Below are 19,236 nucleotides of genomic sequence, written 5' to 3' on the forward strand. Positions count from 1 at the left end.
ACGTCAGACACACCGTCATAATATGAGGGGCCCTGTGCCAGTACCGGCGCCCACAAGAGAGAGTGTTCCCCCCAGGTCGAACAGTGCTCTACCACTTGCCAAACTTAGTAACATAGTAACATATTAACATAGTTATTAAGGTTGAAGGAAGACTTTAAGTCCATCTAGTTCAACCCATAGCCTAACATGCCCTAACATGTTGATCCAGGGGGAGGCAAAAAAAACCCAACTTATCTCTTCCTGCTCCACCACTGTGTAGTCTGTGCAGTTAAATCCTTCATTGGCACTGCCAATACAATTTTTTTGAAATGATAGATGATAGCTAAAATATACAGGGGCCCTGGCCTCCATTTAGACCAGTTAATACTTTGCGCCAACTGCCACTGTCTGCTACTCAGCAGAGGAGCCCACCGCTGTACCTAGCTATGCCACCTGTTTATTTATGAACAATTTTTGGTCAGACATTTACCTCACTTTATTATTTTGGCCTACTAACTGTGTCAGCCTCTCCTTACAGTTGTCCTCCACGGAACAACGCTATGCCGCCTTTGTACTCCTGTAACCAATTTTGAACTGCATGTAGCCTACTTTTTTATTTTAGGCTTACTACGTCTGTCTGCGCCACTCCTTACAGTTGTCCTCCACTGAACAAAGCTATGCCGCCTGTGTACTCCTGTAACCAATTTTGAACTGCATGTAGCCTACTTTTTTATTTTAGGCCTACTAAGTCTGTCTGCGCCACTCCTTACAGTTGTCCTCCACTGAACAAAGCTATGCTGCCTATGTACTCCTGTAATCAATTTTGAACTGCATGTAGCCTACTTTTTTATTTTAGGCCTACTAAGTCTGTCTGCGCCACTCCTTACAGTTGTCCTCCACTGAACAAAGCGGTGCCGCCTGTGTACTCCTGTAACCAATTTTGAACTGCATGTAGCCTATTTTTTTATTTTAGGCCTACTAAGTCTATCTGCGCCACTCCTTACAGTTGTCCTCCACTGAACAAAGCTATGCTGCCTATGTACTCCTGTAATCAATTTTGAACTGCATGTATGTTATGGACCTGGTGGTTAGGTGCACCTGGAATGACCTGATGGTTAAACTAGAAGACAGGACGAGCTCTGGGAAGTGGGAACTCTGCTAACCGCAAATCCTAATCCTATAACACACACACTAGAAATAGCTGTGGAGCGTACCTAACTCTCCCTAGACGCCTCTTCACAGCCTAAGAGCTAACTACCCCTAAAGATAGGAAAATAAGCGTTACCTTGCCTCAGAGAAAATTCCCCAAAGGTAAAGGCAGCCCCCCACATATATTAACTGTGAGTTAAGAGGAAAGTCACAAACACAGGGATGAAACAGGTTTCAGCTAAGGAGACCAGACTTACTAGATAGACTGAGGTTAGGAAAGGGATCTATGCGGTCAGCACAAAAAACTACAAAAAGCCACGCAGAGTGTGCAAAAAGACCCCCGCACCGACTCACGGTGCGGAGGTGCCACTCTGCAACCCAGAGCTTCCAGCTAGCAAGGCAATATCATGCTAGCAAGCTGGACTAGAACTTAGCAAGTACTAAGAAATATATTCAGTACACAATGAACAACAAATGAACTAGCAGGGACTTAGCTTCTGCTGGAGTAGACAGGTCATCAGAAAGATCCGAGAGAGATCTGAACCAGTGCTAATACATTGACAGCTGGCATGGAGTAACGATCTGAGTGGAGTTAAATAGAGAAGCCAACCCAGCCGCAAACGAGGGCAGCTGAGGAAGCAACCTCAGAACCAGCAGTTCCACTCACAGCCACCAGAGGGAGTCCATGAACAGAACTCGCCGAAGTATCATTCATGACCACAGGAGGGAGTTCAAGAACGGAATTCACAACACATGTAGCCTACTTTTTTATTTTAGGCCTACTAAGTCTGTCTGCGCCACTCCTTACAGTTGTCCTCCACTGAACAAAGATATGCCACCTGTGTACTCCTGTAACCAATTTTGAACTGCATGTAGCCTACTTTTTTATTTTAGGCCTACTAAGTCTGTCTGTGCCACTCCTTACAGTTGTCCTCCACTGAACAAAGCTGAGCCACCACTTTACTCCTGTTTTGAATATTAAACTGCATTTGGCCTACTTGTTTGGTTGGGCCTACTAACTGTGTCTGCTGCTCCTTGCTTTTCTCCGCCACTGAACAAAGCTGAGCCTCCACTTTACTTCTGTTTCGAATATTAAACTGCATTTGGCCAACTTGTTTGGTTGGGCCTACTAATGGTGTCTGCCGCTGCTTGTTGTTCTCCTCCACTGAAAAAAGCTGAGCCACCACTTTACTCCTGTTTCGAATATTAAACTGCATTTGGCCTACTTGTTTGGTTGGGCCTACTAGCGGTGTCTGCTGCTGTATGTTGTTCTCCTCCACTGAACAAAGCTGAGCCGCCACTTCGTTCCTGTTTTAAATATTAAACTGCATTTGGCCTACTTGTTTGGTTGGGCCTACTAACGGTGTCTGCTGCTGCTTGTTGTTCTCCACTGAACAAAGCTGAGCCACCAATTTACTCCTGTTTCGAATATTAAACTGCATTTGGCCAACTTGTTTGGTTGGGCTTACTAACGGTGTCTGCCGCTGCTTGTTGTTCTCCACTGAACAAAGCTGAGCCGCCACTTTACTGCTGTTTCAAATATTAAACTGCATTTGGCCTACTTGTTTGGTTGGGCCTACTAACGGTGTCTGCTGCTGCTTGTTGTTCTCCTCCACTGAACAAAGCTGAGCCGCCACTTTACTCCTGTTTCGAATATTAAACTGCATTTGGCCAACTTGTTTGGTTGGGCCTACTAACGGTGTCTGCGGCTCCTTGCTTTTCTCCTCCACTGAACAAAGCTGAGCCGCCACTTTACTCCTGTTTCGAATATTAAACTGCTTTTGGCCTACTTGTTTGGTTGGGCCTACTAACTGTGTCTGCCGCTCCTTGCTTTTCTCCTCCACTGAACAAAGCTGAGCCGCCACTTTATACCTTTTTCGAATATTAAACTGCATTTGGCCTACTTGTTTGGTTGGACCTACAAACGGTGTCTGCCACTGCTTGTTGTTCTCCTCCACTGAACAAAGCTGAGCCGCCACTTTACTCCTGTTTCGAATATTAAACTGCATTTGGCCAACTTGTTTGGTTGGGCCTACTAACGGTGTCTACCACTGCTTGTTGTTCTCCTCCAATGAACAAAGCTGAGCCGCCACTTTACTCCTGTTTCGGATATTAAACTGCATTTGGGCTACTTGTTTGGTTGGGCTTACTAACTGTGTCTGCCGCTCCTTGCTTTTCTCCTCCACTGAACAAAGCTGAGCCGCCACTTTTCTCCTGTTTCGAATATATTAAACTGCATTTGGCCAACTTGTTTGGTTGGGCCTACTAACAGTGTCTGCCGCTCGTTGCTTTTCTCCTCCACTGAACAAAGCTGAGCCGCCAGTTTACTACTGTTTCAAATATTAAACTGCATTTGGCCTACTTGTTTGGTTGGGCCTACTGTGTCTGCCTCTCATTACAGCTGTCCTCCACTGCACAAAGCTATGCCGCCTGTGTACTCCAGTTACCAATTTTGAACTGCATTTAGCCTACTTTATTATTTTAGGCCTACTAATTCTGTCTGCGCCACTCATTACAGCTGTCCTCCATTGAACAAAGCTATGCCACGTGTTTACTCCTGTTACCATTTTTGAACTGCTTGGAGATTACTTTTTAATGTGGGCCTACAAGCTGTGTCTGTGCCACTCATTACAGCTGTCCTCCATTGAACAATGCTATGTGTTGTGAATTCTGCTCTTGGGCTCCCTCCGGTGGTTGTAAGTGGTAGCGCTGCTGTCTCTGAATCGCAGCATTTATCAGGTGTGTTCACTTTTTGCAAATCTGACTGGGCTATTTAGTCTCGCTTCACCCTTTAGTCAGTGCCAGTTGTCCATTGTTCCTGGAGGATTCACATCTCTGCCTGGTCTCTCCTGCTTTGCAGCTCTTTTCAACAAAGATAAGTTCTGGCCTTGATTTTTTGTTGTCCACATGCTGTGGCCTTATTGTTCAGTTCTTTTCCATGTTTTGTCTTGTCCAGCTTGGTCTGTATAAGGATTTGTTTAGTCAAACTGGTATCTCTGGAGATGCAGATATACCCTCCATATCTTTAGTTAGCTGTGGAGATTATGCATTTTCTGTGGTGGATATTTTCTAGTGTTTTAATACTGACCGCATAGTACTCTGTCCTATCCTTTCTATTTAGCTAGAAGTGGCCTCCTTTGCTAAATTCTGATTTCAGTCTGTGTATGTTTTTTCCCTCTCCTCTCACAGTCAATATTTGTGGGGGGCTGTCTATCCTTTGGGAATTTTCTCCGAGGCAAGATAGTTTTCCCTTTTCTATCTCTAGGGGTAATTAGTCCTCCGGCTGTGTCGAGATGTCTAGGAAGCGCTAGGTACATTCCACGGCTACTTCTAGTTGCGGTGTTAAGTTCAGGGTCTGCGGTCAGTACAGGTACCACCTTCTCCAGAGTACGTCTCATGTTGCTCTTAGGCCATCAGATCATAACAGCTATGTCCCTGTTTACTCCTGTTACCAGTTTTGAACTGCATTTAGCCTACTTTTTTATTTTAGGCCTGCTACCTGTGTTTGTCTGCGCCACTCAATACAGCTGTCCTCCACTGAACAAAGCTATGCCGCCTGTGTACTCCAGTTACCAATTTTGAACTGCATTTAGCCTACTTTTTTATTTTAGGCCTACTAAGTCTGTCTGTGCCACTCATTACAGCTGTCCTCCATTGAACAAAGCTATGCCGCTTGTTTACTCCTGTTACAATTTTTTAACTGCTTGGAGCCTACTTTTTTAATGTGGGCTGACAAACTGTGTCTGTGCCATTCATTACTGCTGTCCTCCATTAAACAAAGCTTTGCCGCCTGTTTACTCTTGTTACCAGTTTTGAACTGCATTTAGCCTACTTACTTTTTTGGGCCTACTAACTGTGTCTGCCACTCCTTACAGTTGTCCTCCGCTGAACAATGCTATGCCGCCAGTTTACTCCTGTTACCTATTTTGAACTGCATTTAGCCTACTTACTTTATTGGGCCTACTAACTGCCAGCCTCTCATTACAGTTGTCCTCCGCTGAACAAAGCTATACTGCCAGTTTATTCCTGTTACCGATTTTGAACTGCATTTAGCCTACTTACTTTATTGGGCCTACTAATTGTCAGCCTCTCATTACAGTTGTCCTCCGCTGAACAAAGCTATGCTGCCTGTTTAGTCCTGTTACCAGTTTTGAACTGCATTTAGCCTACTTTATTATTTGGGCATATATCTGTGTTTCCTCATCATCCTGCCCATTGCCAAGCCACTGCTAGATGACTCTTCTGGTACATTGACCCAGACCACTACATTCCCCTTGCACTACACAGCCAGAATCTGACCCTGCTGAAAGTCAGGTTCCCCTTCCCGCATACTATACCACCTTACACAGGGAGAAAGAGGAAGGTGCAGATGAAAGTGCAGGTTCCTTCATCAGGTGGGGGCATACTCATTGGCAACGTCACTGGCACAGGACCCCTCATAGTACGCAAAAGTGTCTCTGCCAGTGGGAGGTGCCCCGTCATAATACACACTGCCGTACTTTGAAGGGCCCTGTGCCAGTGCCAATGCGAACAAGTGCCCCCCCTTCTTGCTCAGGATCACAGCACTTGCAAAGTTTAAATGCTTACCTCTCCCTGCTCCACCGCCGTGATGTATTCCGCATTTCCTGGGCCAACGAAAAACTTGAGCCAGCCCTACCGCCCCACAAATTTGGCCAAATGACCTGCAATTTTCAATGCCTAACTATTATTATAAAGTAAATTAAGATTGACAAGCTTCAGTAATAAGAATTAATGTTTTTGGCATTAAAATGGGCACTGTAGGTGTTTTCCTGTCCTCCACTCTCTGCCGACTTTGATTCCCCGTTGACTTGCATTGGGTTTCATGTTTCATTCAGCCCCCAACTTTTTGCAATAATCGGCCAATTTCACCCGACCCGACTTTTGAGAAAGTCGGGTTTCGCGAAACCCGACTCGATCCTAAAAAAGTAAAATTCGCTCAACTCTAGTAGAGGCTAAAAAAAGTCTTGAGGTTGTGGTGCCACCTGCAGGTTATTGTTTTTTCCTGTCAGTTTCTGAAAATTAATATTTAAACTTTATTTATTGATCAAATTGTGAATGTGTGGATTCTTTGTGTCTTTTCTTGCTGAAGGGGGCAAGTTTATCTTTCAAATGGTGTGTGTGGGGGGGCGAAATAATCACTGAAAAAGCAGTGCATGTTTACAAATGTATTTGCATATGTGACTGACCATTTGTATGTGCGGGGCAAAGTAATCAATGAAAAAGCAGTGCATGCTTACAAATGTGTTTGCATATGTGACTCACCTGCAGTGAAGTGTACAATCAGCAAATTTGCCTGAAATAGGCTGGGCAAGCATTTGGGCAAGCTGGAAAGACTCCAAGGCAAATGCCACCTGCAGGTAATTTGAAATTTGAAATGGTGTATTATTTGTGTGTCGGTGGAGTATAAACAGAGCAAGTGTGCAATTGAATAGGCAGTGCATGTTTACAAATGTGTTTGCATATGTGACTCACCTGCAGTGAAGTGTGCAATCCTCCAATGTGCCTGAAATCCGCTGGGCAAGGAGTTCGGCAAGCTGGAAAGCCCCCAAGGCAAATGTTAGGATTTGTTTGGATGTCTGTAGGCAGCTTTGTGGTAGTGTGCTTTGGGGTAGTGTGGTGCCACCTGCAGGTCATTTTTCCTTACTTCAGGTTTATGAAAATTAATGTTTAAACTGTATTTTGTGATCACATTGTGGATGTGTGGTTTGTTTAATAATTTCCTTGCTGAACGGGGCACCTTTCAAATGGTGTATCATTTGTGTGTGTGGGTGCAGTATGAACGAAGATACAAAGCAATCACTGAAAAAGAGTGTTTTGAAATAATATAGAAGGATTAGTCATGTTAACAATAGAATTGTTAATGGTATATAAATATATTCCTTAGAGCATAGACTGAGTAAAAAAAACAATAAAATCTAAATAACATTCATTTTCAATTATATACTTCTGTTCTAAAAGAAAGTTTCTCCAGGGAAATATATATATATATATATATATATATATATATATATATATATATATATATTTTATGACTGATATATGATTTAAAAAAATATCATGAAAGTCCACATTGGAAAAACAAGTGTTCTCACATGAATTTCTCTGTAGCAAAACACCAATTAAATGTTAACGTTATAGCCATACAAGCATTAGCTAGGGATTGCTGAAATAATAGCACACCTTAGAGTTGAAAACTTCATCTCATCAATGTGACATGGAATTTTTTCATATACACTCTAGTCATAGACGGACAGATCCAGTCATGATAGACCTCCAATAAGAGAGAAACTGGTGGAGAATTACTAAACTGAACATATTGAAATGTTAAAATCAATCTGCTATTCTCTTTGTAGTGTTAATGTTCTCGTCTCCAGCTGAGGAAAATGATAAAAACTAAGCATTTACCCTTATGAAAACTATATAACATAATAATATATTAAAGATTTAAAAAATTAAAGTTAAAAATATATTTATTTTAATTATAAAACCCTTTTAACAAGACATGCTCATCCTTGGCATTTCACTTTCAAGAGCATCAACTGTTGAGGTGCACAGACAGGCCCCAATGTAATATCTGCAATGGGGTCCACAACTATCACAGGTTTTTAATAGTAATAGTCTTTTCATATGGGGCAAAGGGACCTTTGGGACCCCCCTACTCTCCTGGGTCCGGATGTGATTGCAACCACCACACCAAATAGTTACATCCCTGTGCACAGATTATTTGGTGGACAATCAGGACAATGCATTATCCTAAAGACCATTGAATCCAGCGTAAAAAAAATCTAAAACCACAACATTTTATCCTTTATATTTTCAAATAGTTGTTGGTAGAACACGCGTTTCGAGCATCAGTGCTCTTAGAGTCATTGCTATTGCCTAAGAGAATGGGACACATTATAAAAAATAATGACAACCAACCATACTGACTTTTCTCATTAGTGTGGTTGGTGTATACTACCTTTTAATCTGTGCTATTCACCTTTGCCATTGCTGATGATGAAAAGCAGTCATGTTTGAAACATGTCTGAAAATGTGTTATATTAACAAACATTTAACATGTAAATAACAAATCGTTATTTTTTCACTTTTATTTAGCTCTGAACTTATTTCTCTTTAGGATACAACTTTCAGGAGAATGTAGTACAATTTTTGACATATAGATTAAAAATATGTGAAAGTCTCAAATCACTGCACACTTTGCAACAAGATTTATGCTTCAAAATCATGTGTATTTTATTATAAATGAAGAGGCGACAAGTATAATTGACGTTTCGGCCACTCTATGGCCTTGATCACTGTGTCGCTAGAAGAGATGAAAAACAAATATACATAAGACATATAGTATGGACACAATATTTACAATATTTACAAAAATATGATATACAGTATATCAAGCATCATAGGGAGTAGAGGTCATGTCAGAGTGGCCTCTGACGGGGTCCTTCAATCAAATTGGGACAACTATAGGGGACATGAGAGAGAGATAGATGTACTCACGAAACGACCTCCTAGATCTATTTGAGGTCTAATAAGCTATGGGTTAGAAGACAAGAGCTACAGATTCTAGAAGAGAAAAGAGACATACCGTAGTGTTAATGTGTCACTGAATAATGCTCCAGCGTCCTGGATCAATCGGGGTCAAAATCTGGATAACCTGGTGAGAGTTAGTCATAGTGAGTCCTACGTCATGTTGCGGTTTTAGGGGGGCTATCCCGTAATATTGCGGGGGCCATGTACACAGGGCTACTAGGATAGAGGTGTAATGTGGCCAGAGGAGTGTGTGACTCTATATCAGTGGTGGTGCGTGATATGGAAGTAAAAAGGCATAATCACCCCTGATCGTAAACTGCACCAGTCCAAGTGATAAGTGTGTCCTCTTTTAGACAAATGTTAGAGCTGTATGAGCCCAAATAATGTGGAAGCCACTGTAATAGGATTCAATACATGGAAAGAATTAAAATGACGAAATGGGCCACATATGTAGGAGACAGAGGTGTATACTTACACCAGGCAATGTGGTGGGTGCGCTCTCATTGGATGAGGTGCACAGAGCTGAATGAGCCCTAGTTGTGTAGATGCCACTAAAGTGGGATTAAATGTATGAAAGTAAGTCATGTGACACAATAGAAATATATATAAAACAGGGACAGAGGTGTCTACTTACACCAGCAAATATGGTGGGTACGCTCCCTTTGATGAAGCGCAGTCCTGGAGCTATATGAGCCCAGACAATGTAGATGCCACTAAAAAGGGGGAATCGAATGTATGACGGTAAGTGACCTAACATCATAGGTAATATATATAGCTGTGGCATTAAAGTGTACTTACACCGGTCAAAAATAGTAGGTGCGCCGTCTCGGGTCTAGCGCAACACTGGAGCTGTGTGAGCCCAGAGTCCGGGTTGTGTAGATGCCACTATAAAAGAGTTTACCATAATAACTAAATTGTAATGGGCAAGATTTGTTTGTAGCCCCGGGGTGTACTTACATGCGGATCGATTTGTGAGGGTGCTGGCACAGCCGTGCCTTAGCAATGGGACGCCTGGAGGAGAGCAGGCTGAGCGCTCATAAATAGCGCTCATGGGTCAGGTGACCGGAAGTGGGAAAGCCTGTAGACGCATGCGCTGTGCGGTAATCTAGGTTTGTTTTAGGAGTTGCCGGGCAACGTCGGCATCTGCGCAGTGTCCCTAAAGGCAGGGATAATGAGGAATGTCGGCGCTTGCACAGTTAGCGGTGAGCGTCCCTGTTGTATAGATGGTGTTGGCTGCGGTAGTGTCAAAGAGAAAAGGAGGGGATAATAAAGTGTTTGGTAGATTTGGGCAAATAAGTAAAATCATATACATGTAACATGAACCTTTCCGTCTGCTACTGGATATGTTAGGGAGGAAGAAGTAATGAAAACAGTCATAATCATCCAGGTGGTGGCTGTGGTCATGTAGACGAAAAGAAGTCCAGAACATGGCAATGCTTAAGGTAATGTTGATGGTAGACATTTTTGGGATATGGGATAATTATGAAGATGGTATACATAGAGCGAACATGTAAAACATATATAATTGTGGGAGTAAGTGGGAAAAAAATACAAACAGAGCTGGAACGTAAAATACATTGGATGATTATAATAAATCATAAACATAATATAATATTGTAGGGGTCCAAACCATAAAAATAATAATAAAAAAATGAAATTAATATAAACAGAGCTGGATATAATAAATCATAAACATAATATTGTAGGAGTCCAAACCATAAAAATAATGAAGTATGAAGTTAATATAAACAGAGCTGGAACGTAACATATATGGGATGAATATAATAAATCTGTAGGAGTCCAAACCATAAAATAAGAAATAAATGAAAGAATAAAAAGGGGGGGAAAAAAAGGGGGAAAGACAAAGAGGAGTAATCTGAAGTTCAGTCTTACCCAGTCAGAGATAGTTGCAAGAGTACGTAGGTTAGGAAGAATTAGTTCATCTACGGAAAAAAGACAAGGTATTAGACTAGCCAATCTAAATCGCGGTTAAGGCCTTTAGGGTGGAGTGTGTCGAGAGTGTATATCCAATATGTTTCTCGCTGCTTCAACATTTGGATATGGTTACCACCCCTCCTTGGTCTGGTGACCCTTTCAATGACCTGAAATCTAAGTTGGGCTACATTGTGTTTGGCCTCCTTGAAGTGTGCTGGTAGGGGCAACCACGTTTTCTCGCACCTGATAGTGGATTTATGAGCAGAAATTCGGTCCCTGATGGCCTGGGTTGTTTCACCTACATATAATAGGCCACAGGGACATTTGACAACGTAGACCACAAAATTCGACTCGCAGGTGTAGTAATCCTTTATCAGATATGATTTGCCCGTTCTTGGGTGAACCACTTCATTTCCTTTAATTATGTTGGAGCAGCACATACAACTGAGGCAAGGAAATGTGCCTGTTCTTGTCTGACCACTCAAGGTTCTGGTACCCAACATCCTTCCTGGTCCTAGGTCAGCTCGGACTACCCTGTCTCTGATGTTTTTAGGACGTCTTGTACACATCAATGGAGGGTTACTGAAGCTGTTGATGTTAGGGTATGCCCTATGCAAAAGGGGCCAGTGTCTCCGAATGAGGTTGTGGACCCTAAGCATGGAGGGGTGATGATAGTGGACAAATGGTATCCTAGGAATTTTGTTAGTCACAGTTGAAATGGTTGTGTTTTCATTAAGTGCTCTCGTGGATTCAGTTTCCAGTAGTTGTACTGGATAATCACGGGCCCTGAATTTCTTCGACATTTCATTCAGTCTCGTTTCTCTTGTGGTGGGGTCAGAGACTATCCTGGAGACCCTCTTGAATTGGGACCTAGGGAGGCTGTTTTTGGTGGCTCTAGGGTGACAGCTGCTATATAGAAGTAAGCTGTTGCAGTCTGTGGGTTTGATGTAGATGTCAGTGCTTAAGGTGCCCAAATGATCCTTGATGACTTTCGTGTCTAGAAATGCGACCGTATCCATCTGGTAGGTGATAGTGAATGATAGTTCGGGTCTGATGGAATTTATGTGATTATAGAATTCCAAAAGACTTTTCTGGTCCCCTCGCCAAATGCAAAAAATGTCATCAATATAACGGTACCAGGCTAATGCCTGGTCCTGAAAGGTGGTGTTACAATAAATATGGTCCCTTTCAAATCGATCCATGTACAAGTTGGCATACGCTGGAGCTACGTTGGACCCCATAGCGGTCCCGCAGCATTGTACATAGAAATCATCCTCAAAGAGGAAATAATTCTCCCTCAAGACAAGGTTCAGGAGTTCTAGGCACAGCTGTTGTGCTCCACTGTCAATCTCAGCCTCCTCTAGGGTAAGCCTTACAGCATCAATGCCCTTGTCGTGGGTGATCGATGTGTACAGGCTATTTACATCCATGGTACACAGGATGCTGTCAGGCGGGACCTGGTTAATGGCATGTAGTTTTTGTAAGAAGTCTCCTGTGTCTAAGAGAAAAGATTTGGTGTTCCGAGTGTATGGTGTAAGAATTTTCTCCAAAAAGATTGAAAGAGGGTTAAGGATAGATTCCGTGGAGGCAACAATCGGGCGGCCTGGTGGGTTTTGAAGGTTTTTGTGTATTTTGGGGAGTATGTATATCACTGGTGTGACCGGATGGTGGTTTATTAAATACGTCCTTGTTTTATTGTCAATGGTCTTAAGGTCAATGTGTCTATCCAGGATTGACGTGATTTTGTGTCGAATGGTGAATGTGGGATCATTCTGTATCCTCCTGTATGTGTTGGTATCAGACAGTTGTCTTTTAATTTCTGATACATAGTGGCTCCTGTTCATGATCACAATGGCACCCCCCTTGTCCGCCGGTTTTATGACAATGTTTTTGTTGTCCCTGAGAGATTCCAGGGCTTGTTTCTCAATAGAGTTGAGGTTGTGGCGGACAGGGAGGAAGCCAAGGCGATGGTCATGGATGGTCTGTTTAATGTCCCTATCCAGGAGGTTGATGAATGTCTCAACCGCATGATTGGATTTAGGTGGCATGAAGTTGCTCGGGTTACGTAATCCCAGGGTCCCTATGGTGATCTTGGGATCTGCGCCACGGTTAGGTACTACGCCTAATGTGTTGGTGCTGGATTGGGAGGCGGTGTCGAAGTGAACTTTAAGTCTGATATTTCTATAGAAGCGATGAAGATCCTTCTCAAGTTGGAAAGAATCCCACTTAGGAGTGGGGCAAAAGGACAGGCCCATATTAAGTACCTTAAGTTCAGTGGGAGAAAGAGAATAGTCAGAAATATTAATTACATTGTTTGGACCCCTACCTTGGACCGGAGTGTCATCTGATGATCTGCGTCCTTTTTTCTTTGCCCTCCGTATTGGCGTGCGTTTGTTCCTAAAAAAGCCGAGGATCTCGTGGTGTGAGGACCACCAGCGTCGCTGCCTGAGCCTGGTGACGAGTCCCCTGCAGCCGAGGAGCCCCCTGAGGGATGGTTGCCTCCTGCTGGTCGGCGGAATCTTGTCCGTTGTCGTCTGGGGATTGGGTCCTCCCATTTATACACACGATTATTTAAATAGTCCTCTGTGTCTCTTTGAAACTTCGCACGTTTCCTTTCTTCCAGATTTTTTTGGTGTGCGGATAGTATAGAGTCAACCTTATTTTTGAGTGTGGTAAATTCAGTATCACTCAGAGTCGTGGTGAGTTGGGTTTCAATGTTAGTAATCTTCACCTCCGTCTCCTTAATTGCTTCTTGCAGGTATTCGATTGTAAGTAGAATAATGTCCAAGGAACATTTGTTCAAAATCTTTTGAAAGGTGGCGCAATATTGGTCATTCTCTGAGAAGAGTGTAGGTCGTAGGTGGCTACGTAAGCCACGAGGAATCTTGCCTTGTCTATGGTACTCGCCGAGGGTGGCACAGTGTAAGTCAAAGGAGATGAGTTTCTTCTTCTCTCTTTCCCAGTCCCTTGTTTTGATGTCCTTACTGGGTACGTGAAGAAAATCGGTACCTTTCCTTATTCTTGATAAAATTGTGGACCCCGTGGCGTCATCGTAGGCATAAGTTTCTGCTGACATTGGTTCTATCGGTGCTTAAAGCCAAAAAATAGTTCAATGTACAAGTATAGAGATGGCTAGCACACGATCACGGGAGGTAAGGTGCTAGTGAACGGGAAGTAATCCCAACAACACATAAAAGTCTCAAATCACTGCACACTTTGCAACAAGATTTATGCTTCAAAATCATGTGTATTTTATTATAAATGAAGAGGCGACAAGTATAATTGACGTTTCGGCCACTCTATGGCCTTGATCACTGTGTCGCTAGAAGAGATGAAAAACAAATATACATAAGACATATAGTATGGACACAATATTTATAATATTTACAAAAATATGATATACAGTATATCAAGCATCATAGGGAGTAGAGGTCATGTCAGAGTGGCCTCTGACGGGGTCCTTCAATCAAATTGGGACAACTATAGGGGACATGAGAGAGAGATAGATGTACTCACGAAACGACCTCCTAGATCTATTTGAGGTCTAATAAGCTATGGGTTAGAAGACAAGAGCTACAGATTCTAGAAGAGAAAAGAGACATACCGTAGTGTTAATGTGTCACTGAATAATGCTCCAGCGTCCTGGATCAATCGGGGTCAAAATCTGGATAACCTGGTGAGAGTTAGTCATAGTGAGTCCTACGTCATGTTGCGGTTTTAGGGGGGCTATCCCGTAATATTGCGGGGGCCATGTACACAGGGCTACTAGGATAGAGGTGTAATGTGGCCAGAGGAGTGTGTGACTCTATATCAGTGGTGGTGCGTGATATGGAAGTAAAAAGGCATAATCACCCCTGATCGTAAACTGCACCAGTCCAAGTGATAAGTGTGTCCTCTTTTAGACAAATGTTAGAGCTGTATGAGCCCAAATAATGTGGAAGCCACTGTAATAGGATTCAATACATGGAAAGAATTAAAATGACGAAATGGGCCACATATGTAGGAGACAGAGGTGTATACTTACACCAGGCAATGTGGTGGGTGCGCTCTCATTGGATGAGGTGCACAGAGCTGAATGAGCCCTAGTTGTGTAGATGCCACTAAAGTGGGATTAAATGTATGAAAGTAAGTCATGTGACACAATAGAAATATATATAAAACAGGGACAGAGGTGTCTACTTACACCAGCAAATATGGTGGGTACGCTCCCTTTGATGAAGCGCAGTCCTGGAGCTATATGAGCCCAGACAATGTAGATGCCACTAAAAAGGGGGAATCGAATGTATGACGGTAAGTGACCTAACATCATAGGTAATATATATAGCTGTGGCATTAAAGTGTACTTACACCGGTCAAAAATAGTAGGTGCGCCGTCTCGGGTCTAGCGCAACACTGGAGCTGTGTGAGCCCAGAGTCCGGGTTGTGTAGATGCCACTATAAAAGAGTTTACCATAATAACTAAATTGTAATGGGCAAGATTTGTTTGTAGCCCCGGGGTGTACTTACATGCGGATCGATTTGTGAGGGTGCTGGCACAGCCGTGCCTTAGCAATGGGACGCCTGGAGGAGAGCAGGCTGAGCGCTCATAAATAGCGCTCATGGGTCAGGTGACCGGAAGTGGGAAAGCCTGTAGACGCATGCGCTGTGCGGTAATCTAGGTTTGTTTTAGGAGTTGCCGGGCAACGTCGGCATCTGCGCAGTGTCCCTAAAGGCAGGGATAATGAGGAATGTCGGCGCTTGCACAGTTAGCGGTGAGCGTCCCTGTTGTATAGATGGTGTTGGCTGCGGTAGTGTCAAAGAGAAAAGGAGGGGATAATAAAGTGTTTGGTAGATTTGGGCAAATAAGTAAAATCATATACATGTAACATGAACCTTTCCGTCTGCTACTGGATATGTTAGGGAGGAAGAAGTAATGAAAACAGTCATAATCATCCAGGTGGTGGCTGTGGTCATGTAGACGAAAAGAAGTCCAGAACATGGCAATGCTTAAGGTAATGTTGATGGTAGACATTTTTGGGATATGGGATAATTATGAAGATGGTATACATAGAGCGAACATGTAAAACATATATAATTGTGGGAGTAAGTGGGAAAAAAATACAAACAGAGCTGGAACGTAAAATACATTGGATGATTATAATAAATCATAAACATAATATAATATTGTAGGGGTCCAAACCATAAAAATAATAATAAAAAAATGAAATTAATATAAACAGAGCTGGATATAATAAATCATAAACGTAATATTGTAGGAGTCCAAACCATAAAAATAATGAAGTATGAAGTTAATATAAACAGAGCTGGAACGTAACATATATGGGATGAATATAATAAATCTGTAGGAGTCCAAACCATAAAATAAGAAATAAATGAAAGAATAAAAAGGGGGGGAAAAAAAGGGGGAAAGACAAAGAGGAGTAATCTGAAGTTCAGTCTTACCCAGTCAGAGATAGTTGCAAGAGTACGTAGGTTAGGAAGAATTAGTTCATCTACGGAAAAAAGACAAGGTATTAGACTAGCCAATCTAAATCGCGGTTAAGGCCTTTAGGGTGGAGTGTGTCGAGAGTGTATATCCAATATGTTTCTCGCTGCTTCAACATTTGGATATGGTTACCACCCCTCCTTGGTCTGGTGACCCTTTCAATGACCTGAAATCTAAGTTGGGCTACATTGTGTTTGGCCTCCTTGAAGTGTGCTGGTAGGGGCAACCACGTTTTCTCGCACCTGATAGTGGATTTATGAGCAGAAATTCGGTCCCTGATGGCCTGGGTAGTTTCACCTACATATAATAGGCCACAGGGACATTTGACAACGTAGACCACAAAATTCGACTCGCAGGTGTAGTAATCCTTTATCAGATATGATTTGCCCGTTCTTGGGTGAACCACTTCATTTCCTTTAATTATGTTGGAGCAGCACATACAACTGAGGCAAGGAAATGTGCCTGTTCTTGTCTGACCACTCAAGGTTCTGGTACCCAACATCCTTCCTGGTCCTAGGTCAGCTCGGACTACCCTGTCTCTGATGTTTTTAGGACGTCTTGTACACATCAATGGAGGGTTACTGAAGCTGTTGATGTTAGGGTATGCCCTATGCAAAAGGGGCCAGTGTCTCCGAATGAGGTTGTGGACCCTAAGCATGGAGGGGTGATGATAGTGGACAAATGGTATCCTAGGAATTTTGTTAGTCACAGTTGAAATGGTTGTGTTTTCATTAAGTGCTCTCGTGGATTCAGTTTCCAGTAGTTGTACTGGATAATCACGGGCCCTGAATTTCTTCGACATTTCATTCAGTCTCGTTTCTCTTGTGGTGGGGTCAGAGACTATCCTGGAGACCCTCTTGAATTGGGACCTAGGGAGGCTGTTTTTGGTGGCTCTAGGGTTACAGCTGCTATATAGAAGTAAGCTGTTGCAGTCTGTGGGTTTGATGTAGATGTCAGTGCTTAAGGTGCCCAAATGATCCTTGATGACTTTCGTGTCTAGAAATGCGACCGTATCCATCTGGTAGGTGATAGTGAATGATAGTTCGGGTCTGATGGAATTTATGTGATTATAGAATTCCAAAAGACTTTTCTGGTCCCCTCGCCAAATGCAAAAAATGTCATCAATATAACGGTACCAGGCTAATGCCTGGTCCTGAAAGGTGGTGTTACAATAAATATGGTCCCTTTCAAATCGATCCATGTACAAGTTGGCATACGCTGGAGCTACGTTGGACCCCATAGCGGTCCCGCAGCATTGTACATAGAAATCATCCTCAAAGAGGAAATAATTCTCCCTCAAGACAAGGTTCAGGAGTTCTAGGCACAGCTGTTGTGCTCCACTGTCAATCTCAGCCTCCTCTAGGGTAAGCCTTACAGCATCAATGCCCTTGTCGTGGGTGATCGATGTGTACAGGCTATTTACATCCATGGTACACAGGATGCTGTCAGGCGGGACCTGGTTAATGGCATGTAGTTTTTGTAAGAAGTCTCCTGTGTCTAAGAGAAAAGATTTGGTGTTCCGAGTGTATGGTGTAAGAATTTTCTCCAAAAAGATTGAAAGAGGGTTAAGGATAGATTCCGTGGAGGCAACAATCGGGCGGCCTGGTGGGTTTTGAAGGTTTTTGTGTATTTTGGGGAGTATGTATATCACTGGTGTGACCGGATGGTGGTTTATTAAATACGTCCTTGTTTTATTGTCAATGGTCTTAAGGTCAATGTGTCTATCCAGGATTGACGTGATTTTGTGTCGAATGGTGAATGTGGGATCATTCTGTATCCTCCTGTATGTGTTGGTATCAGACAGTTGTCTTTTAATTTCTGATACATAGTGGCTCCTGTTCATGATCACAATGGCACCCCCCTTGTCCGCCGGTTTTATGACAATGTTTTTGTTGTCCCTGAGAGATTCCAGGGCTTGTTTCTCAATAGAGTTGAGGTTGTGGCGGACAGGGAGGAAGCCAAGGCGATGGTCATGGATGGTCTGTTTAATGTCCCTATCCAGGAGGTTGATGAATGTCTCAACCGCATGATTGGATTTAGGTGGCATGAAGTTGCTCGGGTTACGTAATCCCAGGGTCCCTATGGTGATCTTGGGATCTGCGCCACGGTTAGGTACTACGCCTAATGTGTTGGTGCTGGATTGGGAGGCGGTGTCGAAGTGAACTTTAAGTCTGATATTTCTATAGAAGCGATGAAGATCCTTCTCAAGTTGGAAAGAATCCCACTTAGGAGTGGGGCAAAAGGACAGGCCCATATTAAGTACCTTAAGTTCAGTGGGAGAAAGAGAATAGTCAGAAATATTAATTACATTGTTTGGACCCCTACCTTGGACCGGAGTGTCATCTGATGATCTGCGTCCTTTTTTCTTTGCCCTCCGTATTGGCGTGCGTTTGTTCCTAAAAAAGCCAAGGATCTCGTGGTGTGAGGACCACCAGCGTCGCTGCCTGAGCCTGGTGACGAGTCCCCTGCAGCCGAGGAGCCCCCTGAGGGATGGTTGCCTCCTGCTGGTCGGCGGAATCTTGTCCGTTGTCGTCTGGGGATTGGGTCCTCCCATTTATACACACGATTATTTAAATAGTCCTCTGTGTCTCTTTGAAACTTCGCACGTTTCCTTTCTTCCAGATTTTTTTGGTGTGCGGATAGTATAGAGTCAACCTTATTTTTGAGTGTGGTAAATTCAGTATCACTCAGAGTCGTGGTGAGTTGGGTTTCAATGTTAGTAATCTTCACCTCCGTCTCCTTAATTGCTTCTTGCAGGTATTCGATTGTAAGTAGAATAATGTCCAAGGAACATTTGTTCAAAATCTTTTGAAAGGTGGCGCAATATTGGTCATTCTCTGAGAAGAGTGTAGGTCGTAGGTGGCTACGTAAGCCACGAGGAATCTTGCCTTGTCTATGGTACTCGCCGAGGGTGGCACAGTGTAAGTCAAAGGAGATGAGTTTCTTCTTCTCTCTTTCCCAGTCCCTTGTTTTGATGTCCTTACTGGGTACGTGAAGAAAATCGGTACCTTTCCTTATTCTTGATAAAATTGTGGACCCCGTGGCGTCATCGTAGGCATAAGTTTCTGCTGACATTGGTTCTATCGGTGCTTAAAGCCAAAAAATAGTTCAATGTACAAGTATAGAGATGGCTA

At 43.0% G+C, this 19,236-nt stretch overlaps 2 long non-coding RNA genes across 2 annotated transcripts; both read right to left on the reverse strand.

Moving 5' to 3' along the window:
- Positions 1-9,157: 9,157 nt before the first annotated feature.
- Positions 9,158-9,778, reverse strand: LOC143773485 (uncharacterized). Its single transcript, XR_013215199.1, has 4 exons — positions 9,640-9,778; positions 9,481-9,567; positions 9,317-9,395; positions 9,158-9,233 (listed from the first exon to the last, which is right to left on the reverse strand). It is a non-coding gene; the product is annotated as an uncharacterized LOC143773485 (long non-coding RNA).
- Positions 9,779-14,641: 4,863 nt separating this feature from the next.
- LOC143773486 (uncharacterized) lies at positions 14,642-15,262 on the reverse strand. Its single transcript, XR_013215200.1, has 4 exons — positions 15,124-15,262; positions 14,965-15,051; positions 14,801-14,879; positions 14,642-14,717 (listed from the first exon to the last, which is right to left on the reverse strand). It is a non-coding gene; the product is annotated as an uncharacterized LOC143773486 (long non-coding RNA).
- Positions 15,263-19,236: the final 3,974 nt, after the last annotated feature.

This window comes from Ranitomeya variabilis, chromosome 5 (genome assembly GCF_051348905.1).
Source record: "Ranitomeya variabilis isolate aRanVar5 chromosome 5, aRanVar5.hap1, whole genome shotgun sequence".
NCBI lineage: Eukaryota > Metazoa > Chordata > Amphibia > Anura > Dendrobatidae > Ranitomeya > Ranitomeya variabilis.